Below are 17,479 nucleotides of genomic sequence, written 5' to 3' on the forward strand. Positions count from 1 at the left end.
TTAGAGGATAGTGTGAAACCCTAAAATGAACAGTCATAATATATGAGCTATTTTTTCCTGAATCTTTACAGAAACAACTCTGAGAAGTGTCTTTTGTGCTACAGACCTAGGGGAGGTGCACAGCAGCCTTGCAACTGGGTCAGGAAATTTGACCCAGATTCTTCTCTTTGCTATCTCTGCTATGGAAAAGAAGCCACAACTCTGTGTGTGGGGGGGTGGGGGGGGCGGAGGAGGGTTCAACACTGTGAGCCTTAAGGCATTAGTGAAAAACTCACTGTAGCTGGAAGACTAGAACGGGGGGTGATGGGGATGCAGAAGGAGGGATGCTTAACTCTACTCAGATTCAATAGGTTAAACTACAGAGATATGATACAGGTAAGTATTTGCTAGGGATTGGAGGAGGAAAGGGGCTGACTTCAAAGGAGCTTCATATGGTGAATTTAGGTTAAAGGAAATTTACTGTTTTGTATTGGGATGGTGGATACATGAGTCCATGCATTTGTAGAACCCATAGAACTGTAGCATTGCAAAGAGTGACTTGATTAAATACTGTGATAAGTTGCAAGATGTACTACCCTAAAATACAATACCTTAGCACATTGAATATTTTAAGCTAAAGGAATGTAAGAAAACCGCAGAGGCAGAAATGCCTTCTGACTTCCTTCCTGCACCTCCACCCTGCTTCTCTGGAGCTGGTCTTAAAACCCTTATGTGAGAGATACTCTTCTTATATCTGGAGAAAAGGGGCATCCTTATCTCATAAGACATAGGGATGCCGAGAAGAATCTTAACTAACAGGATTTGCTAATTTTTCCCCAGGTTACTATATTGAGCTTATACCCTTTTGTCCTATCACATTTTTTCCATGACTTTCTCCTCTCCATCAAACTTAGTATAAACATACTCAGTTTTAACTCTTTTTATTTATTTATTTATTTATTTTTATTTTTGGCCATGCTATACGCCATAATACATCTTAGTTCCCTGACCAAGAATCAAACTTGTGCCCCTGTATTGGGAACATGGAGTCTTAACCACTGGACTGCCAGGGAAGTCCCTTAATGTTTATCTTCTTTTTCTTATGAAAGTTCCTGTGTCTTGTAAAACTAATATTAAATACATTTCTGCTTTTCTCTTGTTAATCTGTATTTTGTTACAAAGCCCCACCCAAGAACTAAGAAGAGGAGGAAGAAAAGTTTTTTCCTCCTCCTCTATAATGTAGAAAAACAAGGGAAATTAAAAAAAAAAAAAAACACTGTAAGAACACCATAGTAATAATTACTACAGGCAAGATTCATTGATTAATGACAGAATTAGTGGACAAACTTAAGAGAAACCAACTATTTGATTACCCCAAAATAACTTCCCCACAAGTTTGTACTTAGTTTGATAGTTTTAAAAAATTATCATGAATTTTCAGTTACTTCGCTATCAAGGAGATGAGAGTTCAGTTACTTTCCTTTTCATTGTGTGCTAGAATTATTAACTAAATCCTAACAACAGATTATGAAAATGAAAAACTAATTGGTAGAGGAGATTGAGTAGATATTACAACAAAATGCATTTTGAGATCCAGAATTGGATCTTGAAACTGAAAAAGTACTTTAGTAAATAAAGTCTGTGACTCTATTGGTATTGATAATTGCAAGAGAATTAACATTAGGAAAAGATGAGTGAAAGTTATATGAGAACTGTCTGTACCATTTTTTAAACAACTTTGAGATATAATTTGCAAATCATAAATTCACTGATGTACAATTCAATAACATTTAGTATATTAACTAGAATTATGCACCTATGATAAAAATCTAGTTTTAGAACTTTTTGTCATCCCCCCAAAATAAGCCCCATATCTATTAGCCGTCAGTCCTCATTTCTTTCCATCATCACCACTTCCCAATCTAGACCACTAATCTACTTTTGGTCTCCAAGTTTGCTTTCGGTAGAGGTTTCAAATAAATGAATTCATTCAGTTCATCTTTTATGGCTTCTTTCACTTAGCCTAATGTCTTCAAGTTTCTTTCGTGTTGTAGCACGTATCAGCACCTCATTAATTTTTCTCCCATTGTATAGCTATTTTGTTGCATAAGTGGATCACAAACAATTGTGTATCTGTTCATCAGTTGGAAATTTGTAACATTTCTACTTTTAGGCTATCATGAGTAATGCTATATGAATTTAGTGCACAAGCTTTTGTGTGGATATGTATTTTGGATTCTCTTAGGATTATATCCAGGACTAGAATTGCTAAGTCCTATGGTAAATTCTGCACTTAACATTTTGAGAATGTGCCAAACTGTTTGGGAAAGTTGTCTTACAAGGAAGGGGTCTCTGCATTACTTAAATAAAAAGGGAAATGTTAGCTTTTAATAGGGAGGCCTAGGCAACTTCTGCAGGTTCAGGGCTTACAGTTATGTCTAAGGATTCAACATTTGGGAGCACCTGTCAAGTTAGGGTCCAGTATTTCCCCAACATTGGACCTAAATTTGCCTTGGCAAATCTGATTTGGTGGGTTTTAACCTTATCTGGACCTTAGCCATTCAGACTATTAAATTCTTGGCCTGGCTTCTGCTTTATCTGTTGTCCAACTGCAGGAGAAGAGTTACTTTACACAGTGCCAAAGGAACACTTGGGCTTTCACACTAGCTTTAATTACCTATTAATCCCCTGAAGCTTTTCATTATATTTTTTTCAAGGTTCAATGGTACTTAGTGATCACTATTCTATCCCATTATCTCTCTATTTACTATTTCCCTTGTGTCTCTCAAATGTGTGGTAAATGGCTCCGGCTTATACATTCCCTTTCTTTGTTACACCTAATTATGCCTAATGTTACACCATGCCAGTTCACTGCTTGTGAGGCTTTTAACAAATGGATCACTACCTTGAGTCAGGGGCTCTCTGTACCCCACTTATTGCCACTGAAGCACTGCTTTTGATGGCAGAGAATCTGGCAAGAGATTTGGTTACAAATATTGTTGCATTTGTTCTTGCACCACTCCTGAGAATTACTGTCACTAGCTTGTTTTTGAGGAAAGAGAAGCTGAGAAAGAGTTTATCATGTGAAGTATTAATTAAGGATCAACACCTGTGGAAGGATGACAGTGGAAGCAGCACTGAGAAGAGGAAGAGATCAAAGTGATGGAGACCTGACATAGTTGACCATCCTCATGATGACATTTAGGGCTTCCGTGGTGGCTCAATGATAAAGAAGAATCCACCTACAATGCTGGGGATGTGTGTTTGTTGTTGGGTTGGGAAGATCCCCTGGAGAAGGAAATAGCAACCCACTCCAGTATTCCTACCTGGAAAATGCCATGGACAGAGGACCCTGGCGGGCTACAGTCTGTGGTTTTGCAAAGTCGGAGACGATTTAGCAACTAAACGACAACAACAATGAGACATTTAGAATCAGTGTGTCTTGTCAGCATTGTCCAACATTAGGATTGACCTTGTGGATTCATCTTTGGATATGAGACACACAAGAAAAGCATGGTCTTGGGTGAAGTGCAGCTGCATTAAACCCTAATTCAGATTCCAAGAGGAATGAGGAGTCCTTCTTCAAAGAAGATTCTGGGTGGTGCTTCACACCTATACCTGTATATCTAATATGAGATAAAGTTAAAAACTCAGTTGCTGAGTCCTGTCTGACACTTTGCGACACCATGGACTATCCCCCACGAGGCTACTCATCCTACACATGGAATTTTCCAAGCAATAATACCTTGATGGGTTGTCATTTCCTATTCCAGGAGATATTCCCAAACCAGGGGTTGAACCTGCATCTCTTATGTCTCCTGCATTGGTAGGTGGATTCTTTACCACTATGCCACCTGGGAAACCCCCTAAAATTAGAATATTAATTTCTAACTCTCAGTCTAACTGTGACTCATCATGGTGTTCCAGGTAGAGAAATAGAGAAATATTTGCCTGCAATTGAGAACTAGTTAAAATATGGTTATTATTTTTTTAAGTGACTTTTTTCTTAAACCTGTACTATTCTCAGTAATACCTTTCCTCTGTAAGTGGTTTTTTTTTTGATAAAAAAGTGTTCCTATTGCTCAATTTGCAATGTGCACATGTGTGTTTTTCTTTTCCACTTGTGTGTGTTTCATATTCCTAATGTTTAACTGTTTACATACAGATTTCCTATTATAGTATCTATACAGATCATCTGTACTAAACTGTAAAGTAACCCAGGCAGAAGCAAAACGTCAAAGCAGGATTGTATGTTTTTCCCTCTGTGGTACATAAGATATATTCATTCTGAATAATTCGAGAAATAACTTTCAAACATATTTAAAAAATAAATCTGCTCCTTAGAAATAATTTTTTTCATAGATATCACTGGCTTTTCTGTTTATGTGCTTGTCTCTTTCCTTAGGTTCATGTCTATTTTTCCTTATGTGTCAAACTGAATTTTGGATTAGGAGAAGTTGGCATTGCGATTTTATGGTTAAGAAATAGGACAATTTGCAGAGCATTTGTTTGCAGTCAGTATGATATGTAGAGACTAAGGAGTAAAAAAATAAAAGACCTCTATCAAAAATGCAGAGCAGTGTTGTAAAAAAATAACATGTGATTCTGATTTTCTTGCAATTTCCAATGTCTATATCATGAAATACCAAAATAAAACTAAAATATATGGGATGTACACAAATTTAGATTAAAACAGGTGACAAATGTTTTTTTACACAGATACATTTATCATTATTTCAATTTCAGTTCAGTCACTCAGTCGTGTCTGACTCTTTGTGACCCCATGAATCGCAGCAGGCCAGGCCTCCCTGTCCATCACCAACTCCCGGAGTTTACCCAAACCCATGTCCATCGAGTCGGTGATGCCATCCAACCATCTCATCCTATGTAATTCCCTTCTCCTCCTTCCCGCAATCCTTCCCAGCATTAGGGTCTTTTTATAAAATGTCCTTAAATAAATGCAATCCATTTGACAGGTATTTATTATTTATTGTTTTACAGCCTTTATAATGTCAGTTTGATGCATGTAGTAAATTTTTCTCCAGGTTGAATAATATCTCCATGTATATGTAGCAGATACTTTTCTATGGCAAGTAATTTTTAGTATTTCCACATGAAACACATAGTCATTTTGGAACTGCATGCATGCATTTGGGACTTAACAGGTGGTACAGTGGTAAAGAATCTACCTGCAATGCAGGAGATGCAAGAGAATGGGTTTGATACCTGAGTAGGAAAGATACCCTGAGTAGGAAATGGCAGTCCACTCCAGTATTCTTGCCTGGGAAATCCCATGGACAGAGGAGCCTGGAGGGCTACAGCCCAAAGGATTACAAAAAGTCAGACACCACTAAATGACTGGGCATACATGCAAAAGAGGATTACATGAATGTAAATTTGCATTTAAAATGACTAAATTTTCTTTCTATTTCCTTTTTTTTCCTCAACAACAAGATTTATCTTTATCTTAGAAGAACATATTGATTCTAAGCTCAGGATTTTATGACATTAAAACCAATACAATTGTTTACATACAAGTAGTAGGACAAAAACATTTTTTCATAATTACTTGCCATTTAAAATAAAACCATTTTAGAATAGAGGGCATAGAGTTCCATAGCCCAAAATTTTATTTTCAATTTTTCCATAGCAAAATGAAAACTATCATATCTAAGCCACAGGTATTTTATAAATTCAATGTATTTTTAACAAAAAAGGTGTTTCCTTACAATATCAGGAAAAGTAGAAAGCTCAAGAACTCATAAAAATTGCCAACAGATATATGCCTAATGTTAATAATTAATTAAAATTATGTTCTTATTTTCAGGTACAGGAATTCCCAATTAAATGCTTAATCTAGATTAAAAAGTAGCTCATGTAAAATTACTTAACATCCTTTGATGTGCTAAGAGTTTTATTTTTGTGATTTTTAAAAATAAATAATGAGAATTATCACAAGGAGATGATCTGAAGTTATAGAATTCTTAAAATTTTTGCCACTATTTATTCTTGCCTGCAAATCCTGTGGAAAGGGAATCCTGGAAGGCTATAGTCCATGGGGTCAAAAAAGAGTCGGACATGACTTAGTGGCTAACAACAATAATAGCAATGTTATAAATAAGTTGAAATTCAATATGACAGTTAAAGCAAATATATAGTTATGGACTTGAATTCACATATAAAATATTAATATAGTAATTTCTAGAATTATACTTTTAGAAACAGTGAAAAGACCTTGAGGCAAAAGTGTAGTAGGAACCTAGGATGTGTGTGTTAGTTGCTTAGTCGTGTCTGACTCTTTGCGACCCCAAGGACTGTAGCCTGCCAAGCTCCTCTGTTCATGGAATGCTCCAGGCAAGAATTCTAAAGTGGGTTACTGTTTCCTACTCCAGGGCATCTTCCCTTCCAGGTACTGAATCCAGGTCTGCCACACACAGATTCCTTACCATCTGAGCCACCAAGGATGTCCCAAAAACCTAGAAAGCTTAAGAATTAGAATCAGTCAAAACCAGAACATGAACCCAAATACAGAGCTGTTAATTTAACACAGGGGTCAAACTAAAGACGGTTCATAAACATAAAACATGTGCTATCTCTAGACAATGGAATATTACTCAGCCATTAAAAATAATGAAATAATGTCATTTACAGCAACACGGATAGACCTAGAGATTGTCACACTGAATGACTTAAGCCAGCTGAAGAAGGAGAAATAACACATGCCTTTCCTTATATGTGGAATCTATAAAGAAATGGTACAAATGAATTATGAAACAGAAATTCACAGACTTTGAGAACAAACTTATGGTTCCTGGTGGGGAAGGGACAGTTAGAGAGCTTCAGATGGACATGCACACAATACTATATTTAAAATGGATAACCAACATGGACCTAAGATATAACACATGCAGCTTTGCTCAATGTTATTGGCAGCCTGGATGGGAAGGCAGATTGGGGGTGAATGGATACATGTACGTGAATGGCTGCGTTCTTTGCTGGTCACCTGAAATTATCACAAAATCGCTAATCAGCTATTGTTGTTGAGTTGTTCAGTCACTAAGTCCTGCATGACTCTTTGTGACCCCATGGACTGCAGCATGCCAGGCTTCCCTGTCCTTCACTATCTCCTGGAGTTTGTTCAAATTCATGTGCATTGAGTTGGTGATTCTATCTAACCATCTCATCCTCTGCCTCCCTATTCTCCTTTTGCCTTCCATCTATCCCAGTATCAGGGACTTTTCCAGTGAGTTGGCTCTTCACAGCAGGTAGACAAAGTATTGAAGCTTAAGCTTCAGCATCAGTCCTTCCAATGAATAGTCAGGGTTGATTTCCTTTAGGACTGACTGATTTGATCTGCTTGCAGTCCAAGGGGCTCTAAGAATCTGTTCCAGCACCACAGTTTGAGAGCATCAGTTCTTCAGTGCACAGCATTCTTTATGATCCAACTCTCACATCTGTACATGACTACTGGAAAAACAATACCTTTGAATACTTGGACCTTTGTCAGCAAAGTGATGTCTCTGCTTTTTAATACACTATCTAAGTTTGTCATAGCTTTCCTTCCAAGGAACAAGTGTTTTTAGTTTCATGGGTGCAGTTAATATCTGCAGTTTTTGGAGTCCCCCAAAATAAAATCTGTCACTGCTTCTACTTTTTCCCCATCTATTTTCCATGAAATGATGGGACCTGATGGCATGATCTTACTCTTTTGTATGTTGAATTTTAAACCATCCTTTTCACTCGCCTGTTTACCTTCATCAAGAGGCTCTTAAGTTCCTCATCACTTTCTGCCTTTATTTTTTTTTTTTTTTTTTATAAATTTATTTATTTTACTTGGGGGCTAATTACTTTACAATATTGTAATAGTTTTTGCCATACATTGACAAGAATCAGCCATGGGTTTACATGTGTTCCCCTTCCCGAACCCCCCACCCACCTCCCTCCCCCTCCCATCCCTCTGGATCATCCCACTGCCCCGGCCCCGAGCCCTTGTCACATGCATCGAACATGGAATGGTGCTCTGTTTCACATATGACAATACACATGTCTCAATGCCATTCTCCCAGAACGTCCCACCCTCACCTTCTCCCTCAGAGTCCATAAAATTGTTCCATGCATCTGTGTCTCTCATTCTGTCCCGCATATAGGGTTATCGTTACCATCTTTCAGATTCCATATATATGCATTAGTATACTGTATTGTTGTTTTTCTTTCTGGCTTACTTCACTCTGTATAATGGGCTCCAGTTTCATCCATCTCAGTAGAACCGGTTCAAATGTATTTTTTTTAATGGCTGAGTAATATTCCATTGTGTATATGTACCACACTTTCTGCCTTTAGAGTATTATAGTCTTCATATCTTAGCATATTGATATTTCTCCATGCTATCTTGATTCCAGCTTGTGATTCATCCAGTCCAGCATTTCTCATGAGGTACTCTGCATATAGGTTAAATAAGCAGGTTAACCTTATTTTAATTGCAATGAAATAGAAAAAAAAAGTACAATTTTATTTACTAAGTGTATTAAATGATTTAATTAGATACAGTGACTAAAAGCTAGGATTGAGAAACTCCACCGTCCCCATCCTGACCTTATCATAAGATGACAGTAGGTTTCATCACAACAAAGAGAAAGATGCCTTATTGTTGTCCTACTGAGTTCCTGAGAGAAACAGAGAGAGAGGTACTAGATAATGGAGAAGAAAAGGGAAGAAAAAGGGAACTGATAAACTGACAAGATGCAGAGATTGCATTCTAGAACAGTAAAATTGCTTTATCTTTGCAAAAATGAAAGAAATATGGTCCTTGCAGTGTCTGTTACTATTGGTTTTATTACTGTGATATAAACTTCTTTTCCATCTGCCTTTAGCTTGTCCAGAACTTGAATATAGAAATGCATAGTGAGAAGGATTGCTGTTATAGAAACTGAATTGAGCTTGACAATCACAAATGTTAATGACATGAAGAAGTTAACCACCATAAAGCCTAGAGTAGAGATAACTAGAAACACAAGAAATTTTAATAAAATGATATGAGACAGTGAAATGTCTTGGTGTATGAAATTAGGTCATGAATTTAACTGGAGCTCCATAGCTGGAAAAATCATTAAGTAATTTATTTTTACAGGCAAAAAACCCCAATAATTATAGCACCCAAATGGAATATGTGCAGTTATTATCTCTTAGAATGAAGAGATTTCCCTTATTTACTAAACAAAAAGGCTGAATCAGAGAAGTATCAACTAGGTAATAATCTATTGACTATACTGGAAGAAAATGAGCATAAGGATTTTGTTAAAATTTTAAGCTAACTTGTTCTATATTTTCTTCTATTTTTATGATTTTAAATGTATCCACAGTCACTGATCATGACTTACTTGAAAAACCACATATAATCAATGATCATATGGCAAAGAATGAATTTTTCCAAAGATATAAATATGTCATTTTGAGGATACACATATAAAATGTAAAGGCAGTGCTACCTTAGACATAATATGCTATTGCATCTTCATACTTGTCATGAGCTTATATAGCCCTTTCAAAATTGAGAATTTTGTCATGCAGAGCCTGAATCCTCTTGTTTTCATCCATTTCTAGTAAAATTTTTAACTTGACATTTTATTTTCAGTTCTAAAATGCCTTTAGGCTTTCAAATGTATAATACTAACTCAAAGAAACAGGAAAGATTGAATGCTGTGGAGAAGATGCATGTGGAGATAAAATGACATGTAAAATTATGAGCAGAAAATGAGTAATAGAAATATTCTTTAAATGTTTAGTACTTAACATATCCTTAAAATTAGTGAAACCTTATTATTGAAGCCAATAGTTTACATTTCTCTTGCATTTAATTCTCTATTTCATTATTGTTCTTTCTTCACTTTAGGAATATTTCAGAATTCTGGTGGTCTATGATCAGCAAGATAAAAGATATCATAGAAAAGAGACACCTGGCATATGTTTGTGGCATTCACATTTGAGGCACAAAGCCATCAGACAGAAACAAATGCTCCTTGTAGTTGGCATGTGAGTGATTATGGGAAAATGTTGGTTAAAAGCATAATGTATAACTTTTGTAAGCTGAAATATGCATCTGAATTAACATTAGTACTTGAGTGAGAAATGTTAATAATGTAGCTAAACATTTTGAAAGTAATATGCTAAGAATTTTCTAATGCAGAGCTTGAAAAACAGACTCTTTCACAAAAATTTATAAGGCTCTAAGACTAATAGTCCAGCAAATGAAGCAGTGTAAATTTCAAAACTTTAAGTATTTTCTTTGGCCAACTTCCAAAGTTTATAAGAAGCTCTTTATTTACATATTTTATATGTATATATATGTATATATATATATAAATGTACTTCAGTAATCTTGCAAAGAAGGGTTCAGTTGCTTTCAAGCCTAATGAATTTAAATGTTATTTGTTACATCTCTGAAAATCCTACCATATTCATGGTGTGAAAACACCAAAAGTACATGGGATTTTAAAGATTTCTGACACAGGGAGAGATTTCTTAAGCTTTTCTGAAACAATCCAATGAACACTGAAATTATGAAATAAACCCAGGGTATCACATAGCTCATTTATAATTCTCATCTTGTGACAAACAGAACACAAATCTTCCTTCAAGTATTTGGTTATATTCAGTACTAGCAACTCGTAGAATTTCTTAGTTGTGTCGGATTGTCTTCTCTGTTGGTTGAGGGAGATGGTACAGAAAACAGACCTTAATGATCACCATTTTAAAAATGAGCAGGTTCATTTTACTTACTTTACCATACAACTGGAGTACACTTTGTTCCTTTTTGATGCATTCAGCTCAGCAATATTTTGTACCAATGCCCTATTTTGGATGGGCAAAAATAAATAAGTAAATCTATTCTCAAATAACTGATAATGTGCTTAGGAATATATAATGCTTTTTTCCTGCAAATTAGAATACGGTCCTTTAATACAGAAGAGTAAAGTTGTTATGGGCTTCTGTGACAACAGTGAATATTTCCAGTTCAGAAAAGCAGGCAAGACCTTAAACACCTACTATTTAGCTTGGTTCTTAAAAGATATGTTGAATTTCACCTTATATCATAAATGATCTATTTTTACTTTAGGCAGATTTTGCTGTAGTTTCATGAGAATTCAGAGACTCAGGGGCACAAATAATTCTTTATACCTAAAGCGAACCTTGCTTCCAGACACAAACTGCCTGGTTGAAATGTGAACGGTGTTTCTAATATTTATTTGAAGAATATATCACTAAAGACTAGCTTCCTAGTCAAAGCTATGTTTTTTCCAGTAGTCATGTGTGGATGTGAGAGTTGGACTATAAAGAAAGCTGAGCACCAAAGAATTGATGCTTTTAAACTGTGGTGTTGGAGAAGACTCTTGAGAGTCCCTTGGACTGCAAGGAGATCCAACCAGTCCATCCTACAGGAAATCAGTCCTGAATATTAATTGGAAGGACTGATGCTGAAGCTGAAACTCCAATACTTTGGCCACCTGATGCGAACAACTGACTCACCTGAAAAGACCCTGGTGCTGGGAAAGATTGAAGGTGTGAGGAGAAGGGGACGGCAGAGGATGAGCTAGTTGGATGGCATCACTGACTCAATGGACATGAGTTTGGGTAAACTCTGGGAGTTGGTGATGGACAGGGAGGCCTGGCGTGCTGCAGTCCATGGGGTCACAAAGAGTCAGACACAACTGAGTAACTGAACTGAACTGAACTGAGCTGAATGAATATACAGTCTCCAAATATATACTTACAGAGTTTATTATTTGAAACATATGAAGAGATTAAATTAGTCAGTACAGTGATATGAGATGACAATGCAGCAGAATGAAATGCACATGGTGAAAATTATAATCTATCATATGGTTTTTAAACTATAATGGTTAAAGACATGCTATCAAGTAACATAATTGTCTGCAATCACAGTTCCTTATTTGTTGCATATTCTTGGTTTTATCTTTGGCAAATTACTTCCTCTCTCTGTCTTTGTTCCCTCAACTGTCATAGCCACCATATTGGTGATCTATCCATTAAATAAATATTTGTTAGACACTTTGTGCACACTGTTCAGAGCATCAGTGAAGAAAATAGGCAAAAATTGGATATGTGGATCTTACCTTTTTGTGTAAAGGAAACTAAAAATAAATAATATAACACACTAGAAGTACTAAGTGATACAGTAATAAAACAATCTAATGGGGTTTGGAAATGCTCAAAGGAGTTTTGTTTTTGTTTTGTTTTTTGTTGTTGTTGTTAATTTGCTAGTATAATCCAAGTAGACTTTATTGAGAAGTTGAAATTTCTTCTAAGTTTCAAAAGATATGTCAGACTGAGCAATGCTTTATCAGGGAAAAGAATGCTTCAGACAGAGGAAGCATGCCTGACATTCTTGGAGAAGAGCAAAGAAGGAAAGACAGAAGGAGCAGTCACAAAAAGAAAAGGAAGTGAGATTGGGTATTGGACTCTTTGGGGCCTAGTTGGCCATTTTTAATATTTGATTTTTGTTATAAGTAGAGAGTTACTGAAGGGTTATAAACAAAGTGTGACACATTTTGACTTATATATAATAGTATAACAGAATTTAGAGTAAGAATAAACTGGGTAGCTTGTGGATACAGTAGTAACTTAAACTCATGTGAAAGCAACAATGCTGCTATGTGGTGATGAGATTCTTGAGTTAAAGTTGGATTTCTGATGGATTGACTATAGAAATTGAAGGAGTAAGAGGAGAAGAATGAATTCAAGAAATTTAACCAGAGGAAATAGATTTGTCATTGAGATAATAGAATACCACTGATGGAGAAGGTTTGGGAAAGAGTTCAGATTTTCCCTTGAGCATGTGTCAGTTTGAATGTCATGGCCGTATTAAGCAAGAGATGTGAAGTTTGGTGTATATGTCTGAAATTCAGGGGAGAAGCTATAATTTATAAGGGAGATACAACAAGAAATAAGCAGCTATTATTTAATGCTTTGAGACTAGCTGAGTTCATTAATAAGCCTAGGTAGAAGATAAAAGATCTAGAATTGTGTCTGGAGACACTCCAGTGATCACAGAGTTTGGAATATAGAAGAAAAATTACCACAGCGCCTTCAAAAAGCAGACAATTTGCGAAAAAAAAGAAAAAAACAAGAGAACATAGAATCTTGGAAGCCAAGTGATGAAACTATGGTCAACCAAAGGATTTATTTCTAAGTGGGAGTGATAAATTACAGCAAATGCTGCTGATAACCTAAGTAAGATAATGGCTAAGAATGGATCTTCGGAATTAGCATTACACAGGTGAGGTTTGAGTGGTTTCATTGGACTGATGGTAGCAAAATACTGACTAGAGTCACTTTAAGAACAAAAGGAGAATAAAAATAGGAGACAGTAAAAGTGAAAAATTATTGTAAAATGAAATAAAGAAATGGGGCAACATCTAGATGGTAAAAGGGTCAAGGAAGTTTTTTTTTTACTGAGATTATTAAAATAATATCTGTACATTGATGGAAATACTTGAACAGAGGGGTGTTGAGGATCTGGGAGAAAAGGGGAAATGTTCTAGCCAGATTCTGCAGTGAGAAGGGTGGGATTTAATGCAAATTGCGAAAAGTGTTTAGCACTCCGTCCTGTTTGACTCTTTGCAACCCCATGGACTGTAGCCTGCTAGTCTTCTCTGTCCATGGAATTCTCTAGGCAAGAATACTGGAGTGGGTAGCAGTTCCCTTCTCCAGGGGATCTTCCTGACCCAGGGATCAAACCCAGGTCTACTGCATTGCAGGCAGGTTCTTTACCTTCTGAATCACCAGTAGGGGGATCTATTATAGATAGGTGCAAAATAGTTCATCCCTGTGACTACACAGATGGCATTGAATTAAAAAGCAGATATTTAACAGGGGATTTTTAAATAACATCTCTTATTATTTCAATTTTCTCTTAATAGCACAAAGCAATATCTTCTGCTGAGAGTGAGCATAGAAAATGAGGTGTTGGGGGGTTAAAGTAAAAGATTTCATAAAATAGCCGAGAGAAATGAAAAAGTGGATTAAGTGACCTCATGAATTTAAAATGAGAACAACCTCCACGGTATGCTTATTTTTCTAGTCTTAACCAGCTACATAGATGTAGGATACACAAAGTATATTTTAATTAGAAATATAATTTTGACAGGCTATTTTGTGGAAGTGAAAGGGAACCAGAAGAGGGAAATGTTAAATCGTTAAACAAATGTTTAATGATACAATCCATTTTACTTGGGCAAATAAATTTATTTGGGAAGAAAGCTGTAAGGGATGTGTGAGAAAATGGAACCATAGTAGAATAAGTCAACTTTGTTATGTATGAAGAGCATTATGTGTGTTGTATAAGTCAACCTTACTCCCATACACATAGAGATCAGTTTTGATTGACATTTATGTTATCACTAGTATGTTCCACAACTTTTACATAGGTTATTTGAGTTTTAACCATTTCTAAGAAAGGATATGTTTTTTTCCAATAACTTTCTAAAATAAACAGCACTTTCTTCATTTTAAAAATTAGAATAAGAAAAAGATTAAGAAGTATGTCAAAGCCCATACTTCTTTCTAGTAGAGTGAAAAGTAAAATGCAGATTGTTTTTACTCAGTGCCTGTTATTTCTCTTTTACTAAATTTTCTGTCCATTGTAACTCAAAATTGTCAAGATAGAGTATAGTGAAAAGAAATAAATACACAAAATCCACTAAATACATTAAACTAATATGTGGAATAACAATTCAGAACTATTTTTCTTATAATGCAAAAGCATAGAATTATTTTAACCTATAAGTAATAATAATGTCTGGCATTTGAATTCTATTTATGAGCTAAAGAAATAGTCTAAAAGGTATTTTTCTAACAATTCAGATGAATTGTATTATCTCTCTTGTAAAGATTCTAAAACTGTTAAGTGTAAAAACTTTTACAAATGAACATAGCTGAAAGAAACAGTTTTTGTGGCTTTAAATCTCTAGGTTACTCCAGTATACCAAAATGTCTTTCAAGTAAATTGACATATGCAAAAAATGCCATCCGATGCATTTAATGCCATAAAGGTAATAACCTAAAAGAAAGTTTGCATTTAATATCTTAGAAATGTGTGATTTGTTCTTGCTGTTTAGTCACTAAGTCATATCAGACTCTTTGCAACCCCAGGGAAGTGTAACATGCCAGGCTCCTCTGTCCTCCCCTACCTCCTGGAATTTGCTCAAATTCATGTCCATTAAGTTGATGATGCTCCTCATTAAATGAATATTTGTGTGGCTTTCAGGAATATAAATAAATAATATATACTGGAAAACTTCAAGTTAATTATTCTTGCTTCCTTCATAGAATAGTTCTGTAGAGCCACAAATTTATCTACAGTTCATCCAAATTATAAATAGTGTTAGAAAGTAACATATGCTAGGCAAAAAGTAAGTTTAATTATATTAACTTATAAAATATATAAGAAAATGTGTGAAAATCCTGAAAACATTTAAGCAAAAAATTATAGTAACATTAAAAACTAAGCTGTGAGTTTCTGTGTCCAAGGGCTATTTTTTATATCTTATTAATTTGTCAGTACTTTTTACAAATCAGAAATCAAAGTTAAGCCCTAGTTAGTTTCTTCTTTTATTTTGTTTCAAGTAGAACATGTCAAATTCATAGTATATAAGAAAGTGCCCTTTCAAATGGTACGTAAATGGTAATTATTATTTATATGTCATATATCATCATAACAAAGCATCAATCATTTTGTTGGGGAAAATACTGAGATACATTGTTTTATTAGAAAAAGTCTTTATGGGAGACTTTTTCTTAAAAATTAAAGCAAAATGAGATTCTTAGGTTTTTTCACATTCATATTACTTCCAAGAACTTTATGAACTTTCTGACAAATTTTGCTTTTACTTAATGTGTTTTACCTAAGAATCTCTGAAATTGATTTAACTGTGTTATGAAGACAATAATATTCATTTATAGATAAGTGTTATATGAAACCAGGCTTTCTTAAAAAAAGTTTAGATCATTAAACGTTTTATTTTTTTGGATTTTATGTCCAATTTTGCACTACAAGTATAAACTATTACTTTTTTAATGGTTTACCTTTTTTAAAAAAAGATTTTTTGATGTGGGCTGCTTTTAAAGTCTTTATTGAATTTGTTACAATATTACTTCTGCTTTACGTTTTGGCTTTTTGACCTCTAGGCATGTGGGATGCTAGTTCCCTGACCAGTAATCAAACCCACACCCCCTGAATTGGAAAGTGAAGTCTTAACCACTGGACAGCCAGGTAAGTCCCTGAAATGTTACTTGTAAAGTAATTATCCCTTAAGAAAAGAAAACAATTCATCTGGTAACTAGTTCCCAATGTGCCTTTAGCATGAATTAGAAATTTACCCAACCCAAATTAGTTTAAGCAGAAAAAAATGGAATTTATTGTTCCACAATATTCTAAATAAAAAACAAAAACTGGCATGATACCTTTGTTCCTCTCATTACACAAATTTAGGATATGTTTCCTGATTTTCACTCTATATGTAACAAACACAAAATAAGCATAACTATCATAATTACTTATGTTATTTTTGCCAATACTGTATCTATAATAAACATTCCCATCTGTTAGTGTTACAGGAACTGCTTAAGTGCAGAAGGTTGCCTCCGGACCATATTTACTTTCATGATAAGTGCAACTACTGAAAAGATTTCTTCTTGAATATCTTTTTGACAGTAAACAGAGAATAGGGGATTCTAAAGGCATCATTTTTTTTTCAGTGTCTAAACTAAGATTCTTGAGAACACTGTATTAGATCACTCAGAAAATATCTATAATGTTGATAAAGTCAATGTTAAAAATGACTGAAAAGTCTTAAAGAAATGCTTTATGAAAACAGAAAAGTAATACTTTTTATAAGTGAATGTATTTCATATAATATATGACTTTAAATGTTATATGTAAAGATGTTAATATAATATTGTAAATATTAAGTACTAAAATTGTGTATTGAGTTTGCCTATGTTAAAACGTTTCCTAATTTTAAAAATGAAGTATTTTCTTATATCATAGCATACATATTAATACAATATAAATAGAGAGACAATGAAAAGCACATATAAATAATGAAAATTATTATTAATGCCCCTTCCTAATAATGTACACATAGCATATGCTATTTGGTTTTTATGGAGTGTGTACTCATTATATAGGTTTAACTTTTTTTTTTTAATCTACACTCCCATGGTGAACTTAACCAGTTTTATAATTCTGGATATTATTCATATGCTGTTAACCCTCAAGGTTAGATCTCCAAATATTTCTCTCCAAATTCTAGCCTCATATGTCCTGTTGCCTACAATGTCTCCACTTCTATGTATGATACTTATGCCAGACTTTATGTACCTGAAACTGAAATCACGATGATTCTCTAAAACCATTTCCATCTTTGTTGATGTAAGTACCATTATCCCAGGTATCCCAAAATCTTGGACTCGTCCTTGAGTC

The 17,479-nt window shown here is 34.8% G+C and overlaps 1 long non-coding RNA gene across 1 annotated transcript in view; it reads left to right on the top strand.

Annotated features, from left to right (window-relative positions):
* LOC145520381 (uncharacterized) overlaps positions 1 to 17,479 on the top strand; it is a 169,245-nt gene that overhangs the window by 33,163 nt on the left and 118,603 nt on the right. The window contains exons 3-5 of the long non-coding RNA XR_014064441.1: positions 9,869 to 10,008; positions 16,183 to 16,267; positions 17,310 to 17,428. This is a non-coding gene — a long non-coding RNA (uncharacterized LOC145520381). The remainder of the gene's footprint in view (positions 1 to 9,868; positions 10,009 to 16,182; positions 16,268 to 17,309; positions 17,429 to 17,479) is intronic.

This window comes from Giraffa tippelskirchi, chromosome 9 (genome assembly GCF_054371585.1).
Source record: "Giraffa tippelskirchi isolate mGirTip1 chromosome 9, T2T-mGirTip1v1.2.pri, whole genome shotgun sequence".
NCBI classification, from domain to species: domain Eukaryota; kingdom Metazoa; phylum Chordata; class Mammalia; order Artiodactyla; family Giraffidae; genus Giraffa; species Giraffa tippelskirchi.